This window comes from Emydura macquarii, unplaced genomic scaffold (genome assembly GCF_026122565.2).
Source record: "Emydura macquarii macquarii isolate MOO-44397 ecotype Brisbane River unplaced genomic scaffold, CSIRO-AGI_Emac_v2 contig_2205, whole genome shotgun sequence".
Taxonomy (NCBI): domain Eukaryota; kingdom Metazoa; phylum Chordata; order Testudines; family Chelidae; genus Emydura; species Emydura macquarii.
Window position 1 is genome coordinate 15,744,494 of NW_027132342.1, and position 9,439 is coordinate 15,753,932.

Consider the following 9,439-nt stretch of genomic DNA (forward strand, 5'->3'; position numbering starts at 1 on the left):
AATGAGGCACAGACCAGTCCAGAGGAAAGATCTGACCAAAACCTCCATCCCAACATGAGCTGAACCATAAACCTTCAGCCACATATACCAGCATCAGCATCCAACCCCTCCCCAAATTCAGCCACGACCCTGAACTCAACCACAGCCCTGAGCCTTCACACCACCCCTGTGAACTAAAGCCTGAACCTGTGCCTAACCACTCTGATCTGAAGGAGGACAGGAGTGGCAGGGGTACTGAGCCTTCCCCCGAATATCAAACTCTGAACCTTTCCCCCCAATTTCTTGGCCAAACGCCAGAATCAAGCAGCCCAGGAACCTTCTTCAAAATGTTGTGATCTGAGCCCCTTACCTTTGTCCCAGGCCTGACTCAAACCACCTCAATGCCCTGAACCAAAATCCTGAGCCCCAAATGTTTGTCCAATGCCCCATCTTTGTCCTGAACCCTGAGTCTTCATCCAAACCTTCTGAACTGAGCCACTGAACCAAAATCCTAGCACTGAACCAAATCCCCCAATGTGAACCTTCACTCAAATCCCCTGAGCACAGCCCAAACATCCACCCAGCCACCTCGAGCCAAGCTCCAAATCCTCACCCAAGCCCAGGGTCCAAGCCCTGACCCCAAACCTTTGCCCCACGCCCTTCAAATTGCACCTCAAGCCTTGAATCTTCCGCCCATTCATCCTGAATCCAATCCCAAACCTTTGACCAAACCTCATGGAGAAAATCCTGAACCTTCACACAGCCCCATAAATTGAAGATCAAGTCCCAAATCTCCCTCCAGCCCTACACTGAATTTATGCCCTTGAACCTTGTCCCAGGTCCCCTGAAATGATCCCCGCTGATAAGGTGATATGGATCTCAGGTCCTTTCCTCATCGGCTGGAGGAAGCTTGGCTGCCCATCAATGGGTCAATTAACCCTTTGCAGATGGGAGAGTTCAGCCTTCGAGTCCTTTCCCTCACCAGTGTCGCCCACCTGTACAACAAAGCCTCATGGGAAAACCCTAATTGGGTCCTTCTGCCGCTCCTGGGGGCAGGGGCTGCACCCAGAATCCATTCTCCGGGGCTTGGGAAGTTATTCACAGGCTTGTCCCCCCCATGGCTGAAGAGGCTAAGAGGAGCCCCTCCCGCAGTCTGACACCAGTGCAGATTTTGTGACCGTTTCACTGGTGACACTCCAGCCAGGAAAAGCTGCCTGTTAACATTTAAACACACAGCTCAGCCAGTGCCCCCTGAGCCTGGCCCCCGGCCCCGCCCGCTAGTCCACTCTTGGGAGTTCCACACAGATCTGCCAACGCACCCCACTCCTGATTTGTGGCAACTCTTCCCCCATGCCAGTCCTGAGCACCACCTGCAGCTCTGCCAAGGCACCCCAATCCTTGCCTGCAGCCCCCTCCCCCCCGCAGCTATTCCAGCCCTGAAACCCTTCCCCCCCCTCTTTCCACAGCCCTGCCAATGTATTTCAATCTTCCCACCCTGCAGCATCACCTGCTGCTCCATTTCTAGGCTCCCCCCTAAAGCAGAAAGAGAGACCGGGTCCCTGATTGCCATTCTGGCTGAATTCTTATTACTAAGAAGTGCCCCTTCAGAAGATACATTAATTGCCCATAAGGTTAATTTAATCCAACCAATCTTGCGCGGCCTCTGCCTGAATTTTTGATTAAATTAACATTCTTGAGTCTTAATTAGCATGTGAGGCAGAGGCGGCATTATTAATGGAGATAATGCACAATGTTAAAAATAAACAGGCAGGCTTCTCCCCCCCTCCCCACCACGCATGCAAACCCCCTTTGGGATTGAGGCCGATTCCCCCGGTGGTCACCTGTGCTGAGGGGAAGGGGTGCTCTGGGCCAGAACGAGTGAAGGGACATATGGGCAAATCAATGCACCGGGGACCATCATTCCTCTAGCCCCAGCCCCCCCTCCCGAAGGCGAGTCCCAGATTAGCAGCCTCGGAAGCAGAACCGCAACAGGTCCTGACGGGATTCTGCCTCCACTATGACACGTGCTTTAGGGGCCCCTAGGGAGTGAGTGCCCAGCCCCCACCAATTCCTCAGCCCCTTCTAGCTCACCCTCAGTGTAAGAGGAGGGCTAGCAAGCACAGATCTCACAAGACCACAGCGGCACCAGTGGAGACGTGCTCAGAGGCAGGTGGGATTGACAGGGAAAGGCGCTCCAAGGAGGAAGAGAGGACATCTCTAAAGGGCTGTAATTCACGTGTCCATTTCTTGGCCAGGTAAGGAATGGATTGGGGTGTGAGGCTAGTGTACATGGCACAGAGGGATAGCATCTCGAGGGCAGGTTTGGTGGGGCAGTGGGCGGCTGCTTGGTCTGGGGCTCTAAAACTGTCTTAAGATCACCGGTGAAATGAGTTCAGTAGGTCTGAGCCTCGTCTGCTGTTTGTGCACACCTCAAACCCACAAGCTCGAACCAACCCCTTCTGTTACTGCCAGCCAGGACTGCCTGTGGGTGGGGAGCTGTGGGTGGGAAACCCCGGGCTGGACTAGCAGGGCGTGCTGAGAGCCAGGAATAAAGTGCACTGGCAGAGCTGGGGGTGGGAGCTGAAGACTGGCACAGCAGAGGGTGGAGCGGGTCAGGACTGGACCGGCACAGTGGGTGAGAAGCTCACCCAGCACCAGCCTGCATTACACCTGCCTCCAGACAGTGATCTCGGTGTTTTGTTTTCCTGGGCAGGAAAAATTCACTCACCAAATGTGCAAAGGAGAAAAAAAAAACTGAAAAGCCAGCAAAGGGGGGGATGTCTCGCTGGCACCCCCAGAGCGCGGCCTTGCCCCTCCTTTGGCACCAGCAGAGCATCGCTGCTCCCAGGGACACACGGGGAGGCTTTGTGGAGCTGCCAAGACACACGGGAGAGGCAGCTTGGCACACGCACAGGCGCATGCCGTTGGAGCCCTAGGACGTCGCACAACTACAGGGAGCGTCATGCACCGGAGGAGGACATGTCCCAGTGGCCTGAAGTCACCCCAGCCCTCTTGCTAGCATCCATAACTGTGGAGATGGAGACCTGGAGCCTGATCCAATGCTCACCGACGTCAATGGAAAGCTCCCATTGATTCACTGAGCATTAGATCAGGTCCTGAAGCACAGGTCTGCACTACCTGCCTTGCCGTGGTGGAAGCTGGTGGTGCCGCTCTAAGTTATAGCCCCTCTCACACACGGCAGTGGCATTTGACATCATGTCTGCCCCCTGCAGCGTTCCCAAGCCCCTGATGGTTCCGAGGATCACCAAGTCCCGGCATGGACCTTGATCTCCCACATGGCAGGGCAGAGCACTCACCCCTCGGGCCAGCCGGCCAGCCCCACCAAAGCCATTCTTACAATCTTTCCTCTCTAATCCTGTTGAGCCATTTTTAAGTTGCTTTGAGGCAGAGATGGAAAAGCCGCTGCTGCCTTAAGATGCTTTCCCGACCTGGTGCAACTCAAGATAAAGGCTTTGATTTCAAAAATTACAGTGGGGTCTGTCAATAGCCCACAATATGGATTAAGGAAAACAAACAGACACATGGCCCAGCTGGCATTAGGTGAGAGAGTGGGGGAGGAGAAGACAGAGAGAGCAGAGAGAGCACAGGAGAGAGAGGGAAAAGGAGAGTGGAGAGAGAGGAGTAGGAGGAAAAGAGACAGAAGGGGGGAAGAAGGGACAGAGATAGACAGAGAGTGTATATTGCAGGGTTACCTCCTGCCCAGCCTCTCCCACCCAAAGTATCTCTAGCAGACCGAATGGCACCAATGGCAGGGCTCTGGGACGTGGCCTTCCTTGGAATCCTCCCTCCCAGCTTTGCAGAGGCTGAGGGAGCGAACCCCTGCAGTAATGTGGATGCATGCACTGGGTGGGGTGGGGAAAGTGTGGCTTCCTTGTTTTATTTTTAAATCCCCTTGTGAGCTGAGCTAGGAAAACTCCAGGGACCGGGTTTTTCACCCCAAACTCCCTCTCCTGGCTTTGTACCCCTTACTTACCCCACAAGCACATGCTGCAAGTGACTGTCCCCACCACCATCCCCCTCTTGCTTGAGTCTACCAGGAAAACTGCCTTTTATCTTGGCAGCTACAAAGAGGATCTGGGAAAGGGGAAACACTCACAATATTAACCCAATCTGCTCAGCCAGAGGTCTCTGAGGCTGGAGCTGATGATGCACAGAGCAGACAAGTTTGCCCTCAGCAAGTCGCTGACTCAGGGGGAGGCTGCTGGGAGAGGAGATGGGACACAACCCAGGAGACCCTCCCACTTGGTTGTGGTTAGACTACAGCGGCAAGCCGTCCTGGGCACCACACTCCAGACAGGGCCTCCAAAAACTGGAAGGAGGGCCAGGAGAGCAGCCAGAGAAACAAGGGCTGAGGGGCAAGGGAGGAGATTATGGGAATGAAGAACCAGTGGCCCCGCAAGATTGGGATTCTGGAGTCTTGTGACATTTATAAATGAGTGCCAGACAGAGCAGCTTGTTCTGTTCCCAAGGCCTCCCCATGCTGCTTATCACTGCTACTTCCTCCTTGCCCTCCTCCCTCAGCCTGGGCCACTCTGCCACCACCAGTCCCTCCTTCCCTGACACCCTTCCTTCTCTCTTCATTAAGTCCCCTTTCTCCTCTCTTGCTCCCTACATTACCACCACTTTCAACAACTGCCTTGCAGCTGGTGCCTTCCCCAGCTCTCTACACAGCCCTACCTTGACTGTGACACTCTCCGTAACCCATCCCTGATCCTCCCTTCCTCAGCAAGGTATCAGGGAGAACAGCTCCCTCAACAGTCGCCTCACCCTGGACAGTTTGGAACCTACTTTCCTTCCTTAGAGTTGACCTCCTTCTGTAGGCTGCGGCTGACTCCTTCTTTCCACCCCTTAACCTCCATCTCCATGGACCACTCCATCCCCCCAGACCTCTTCTAGAGCCCTGCTTTCCTCCCATCCAGATTCTGCCCCTCCTTATCAGTCTGCTCAGTCCCAAAGGACACTCCTCTCTGTCAGCCGGCCCTTCCCTCACCGGGTCTCACAAGAAGCCGTCCTCAGCCCCTCTCATCTTTTCCGCCTTCTCCCTCGTAGGCGCCGTGGTTGAGGTTTTCATAGCCAACGCGGGAATTCAGTCACATGGCTCTTGTTTACTTCAAAGGGGCTTTTGTGGCTAACTCCCCTCGTCCACTTTGAAAATCATGGCGCTTATCTTTGCCCTTAACCTCCTCTGCCACTTCCACATGAGTTGAGTCACGGTTGCGTTTCTCTTTAGACCCCTGTAAGGAGCCGCACCTGCCCACCCTCTCCTCCTGCCTTGGTCAAGTGAACATGTGGCTTTGGGTCAGCCTCCTTCAGCTCACAGACTTTAGGGCTAAAAGGGGCTATCACGATCATCTAGTCTGACCTCCTGCACATCGCAGGCCATGGAACCTCACCCACCCGCTCCTGCAATAGACCCCTGACCTCTGGCTGAGTTTCTGAAATCCTCACATCATGATTTAAAGACTTCAAGTTACAGAGAATCCACCATTTACTCTAATTCAAACCAGCAAGTGACCCATGCCCCATGCTGCAGGGGAAACTGAAAAATACCCCAGCGTCTCTGCCAATTTGATCTGGGGGCCAAATTCTTTCCCAACCCCAAATATGCCGATGGATTAGATCCTGAGCATGTGGGCGAGTTCCACCAGCCAGACACCTGGGAAAGAATTCTCTGTAGCAACTCAGAGCCCTCCCCATGAAGTGTCCCATCACCAGTCATTGGAGAGATTTGCTAATAGCAGGTGCAGATGGGCCATATGTGCAATGCCTCAAAGACAGGCATGTTTCTCTCGGGCAAGAGGAGCCTCCTCAAACACAGCTCCATCTGCTCTAGCTCCCTCGATTCCTGTCTCCAACCATTAGTGTCATCCTGAACTTCTCTTTTCCTGCGTCTGCAGATTTGCCTAGCCACACCTCCGCAGCATTGTCCGTGTGTCCATCGCTGCATTAAATTCCCCTTCCAGGTCCTCATCTCCTCTAGCCTTAGGCTTTGACCTCTCTTCTCTCCGGCCTCCCAGGTCCCACTCTCCAGGCTCCTGCATGTGCAGAATCCCACTGCTGGACTTCTCACTCGTGTAAAGAAGCACAGCCACGTCACTCTCCAACTCTATCGGGTCCCTGTGCATCCCGGGATGCGGTTCACAATCACCTTCCTTGTTTGTAAAGCCCTCCGTGGTCTTGCTCCATCCCATCTCCTGGACCTTGTCTCTCTCTGCTGACTACAGAATCTCCTCCCTGCTTCTTCCACTCATCTAATACCAGCCTCCTCTGTCCTTTCGCACAATCCCAGTACTGCCGGCGTGCCAGCCTTCTCCTCTGCAGCTCCTGTCCACATCTCTCGCTGCCGCATCATTTCAAATCTCATCTGGAAACACCTCTTCTCTCTCAGGCCTCCGTCCCTCTGCCTTTATTTATTATTTATTTCTGCTTTGGCATATTGGGGGCCGGCGTGAATGAAAGACACTGTACTTTGTTATTGAGCAACGAGAAGAGACGAAATAGCAGATTGAAGCCAGAACAAGAAAGGTGCAGTTGAAACTGCAGAAACGAGCTAGTTTTACAGACAGATTAACACAGAAATGGAATCTAATTCCAGAAGGAAAATTGCCTGAAATCTTCCACATGAGCCCACATCAAGGAAGGGATAGATACAGGTGTGACAATCAGGCTCCAGATACCCCAAGGGGAGAGCAGGGGGAGTTGAACCCCAGAGAATAAGCAGTCAAATCAAGTGATTTTGTACAATAAATATCCCAAAAGGGTCCAGCTAGAACAGTACGGTTGGGCAAGAGAAGCAATTCATTTGGGGGAGGGGGGTGTAATAGGGGCATCCCTTCCAGCTTTCTTGGGGCTGAACTGTGACTCAGGATTAACTGCTATTAAAAACAACCTTCTGTCCGGGGGTTCGGGGTACAGTCCAGACCAGTGAGGTGTTGTGTCACCTCCTACCCTGTAACTCCCTGCCTGGGACGTTCACAGTCAGCAGCAAACATGCAGGTCACACCCTGAGTGTCTGCGTATATCTGCAGCCCTGGTGCAGCAGCTCTGACCCCAGTAGCCTGCCAGCAACATACCAGTCACACTCCCTAGTCTCTACCCACCTTGGTTACTCCTTGCGGAGTGACTTCAACACATTCCCAGTCCTGAATTTTCCCAAAACCATGTGCTCTACAATGTCCAGCCCTCTCCTGGACAGGTCAGAGAAATAATAAGGTTCTTTTGTTCCTCTGAAGACACGAAAGCACCTCACAGCTTATTAACTTAACTGGGGTAAATACACCCTTCCCTTTAAACACAGCACTGAGATGGTTTATAAGAAAAATAAAACAACTTTATTAACAAAACAGGCATAGGATTAAGTGAGTTCAAAGTTAGAAGTAAAGCAAAACAAAATATGCTTCTAAAAGTCTAAAACTTAATCTAGCAAGATACAGGCTTTGTTCAAGATGGTTTCTCTCCCCAGTCATTCTTCTTCCCAGCCAGGGCTGACTTTCCCTCAGTCAGGACCTTCCACTGAAGAACAAAAGGCTGGTTTCTCTTGTCTTCCTAGGTGAAAGAGCTTTGCCTAGACAGGTTTCTCACCTATATTCAGTTTCCAGAGACTTCAACCCCCATTAGTTGAAGGGCCCATCATTTTCAGCTTGCAAAGAGAGCTCTTCCCTTGTGTCTGCCTTCTGATGGATAACCTAGGGGTTCTCTGCCCCTCCCTTTATTGTCCAGTAAACTTTTGAAAACATATCTCTCAAAGTTCATCCACCTTGCTTCAAGAGGCAGGATGACCTCATGCTGTTCTTCCCATCCCCCTGCTGATTTCTCTATAAATGGGGTTTCCATTGTTTTTGGCCTTAATTCCTTTGGAGACAGGTAGAGACATTCTCTCCTATCTGGGAGAAACCTGTTTCTCCCTCTATTTGGGTCACAGACTTCAAAGCACAATATCATTAAGTCTCCATATTTCCTCATATAGCGTTAATACATTTCACAATGATATTAATCACCAGCATATCATTAGCTTTCAGAAAAGACCTCACTCTATGCACTTTTATAATACAGTAATATTTTATACAATCAGCTGAGTCAATTGCTTATCATTTGAGATTCAGCCCCCCTCATCTTTATAGACCTGTAAAATTTTCCAATGTATTCTTTGAAAAGTAAAACCGAGACCAAGCTTCTCACTCCTGCTGGGGCACAGATGCCATCCTGTCTCCTCCCCGACTTGTTGGCTTGACAGCTTTGTTTACCTAATATGTAAAAATGGACCTTCCTTGTCTTTGCCTGAAGAGCCAGCCGGCCAGAGAATCAACTACACATTACTTTGTCTAATGTGTTTAAGCACTGCTTGCCAAACACATTTTAAGAATATAATTCTAGTGCACATTCATAACTTTTTGTACACACCCCATGTATAAGAATATTAATGATCAGTGAGTTATTAGTTTTCGGATGACATCTTGCCTGACACCTTTTAGATACAGATTATAACCATAGTGAGCAGTGGTACACTGGATTGGTCAGGCTGTCTGAAATCCATTACCTGATACCAGTGTGCTCCTTGCCCTCTGGCACTGGGATGCTCTTAGGGTCACTTCCCCCCTTACAAAGTTGCAGGAGGGTCAGCCACTAGCTGAGCCAGAGGCAGCAGGTCAGAGCCCTCTTTCCTGGAGAGAGCATCTGCCACCATATTTTCTTTCCCCTTTACAGAGAAGAAACCTGTTTTGTCATCTTTGTCTGTTTACAGTCTCCAGGACATAATACCAGAGAGTATCCATAATTTCACCTACCGAGTTGTTACAAACATTTCACAGTGACATTAATGACCAGTGTGTTATTAAATTTCCAAAAATATATTACTAGCCACCTTTGAAATAAATATCACGACTCCAGTGTGTGAGGTATAATGAGTTGCTGACACATAGTATAGAACCACAAATGGGCATCTGAGACGCACCTTGCCTGTCCCGGAACTCTCTTAGGGAGAGCGTCTGTGGTACAGAGTTAATTCCCCGACACCTTACCTCCCATCCTCAAATGCACTGTTCTGGTGCCTGCCTGTCTGTGACTAACACCTAATCCCTCTCAAATCCCCATTCCCACTCTCTGAACACGTTGTCCCCTTGCTAGATTGTCTGTGACAGAGCTAATCCCTCGGAAGCCCCTTCCCCCTCCCTGAACTTCTATCCCACTGCTACACTATTAGCTTTGTTATCTGACCCCATTGTCCTGGTCTGTAACTGGGGGGACTGATCCCCTTGACCTGGTGCTGGACTGTTTGTGACTGGGAGGGGCTGATCCATCTGACCCTGCTGTCTTGATGCTGGACTGTCTGTGAGTCCTGTGGGGTGGAGGGGGAGGGACTTAATCTCCCTGAAATTGTCCTTCAAACCTGGATTATTCTAGCAAGTGGTTTTTGACAGAGTTCCCATCTGACCACAGCCCA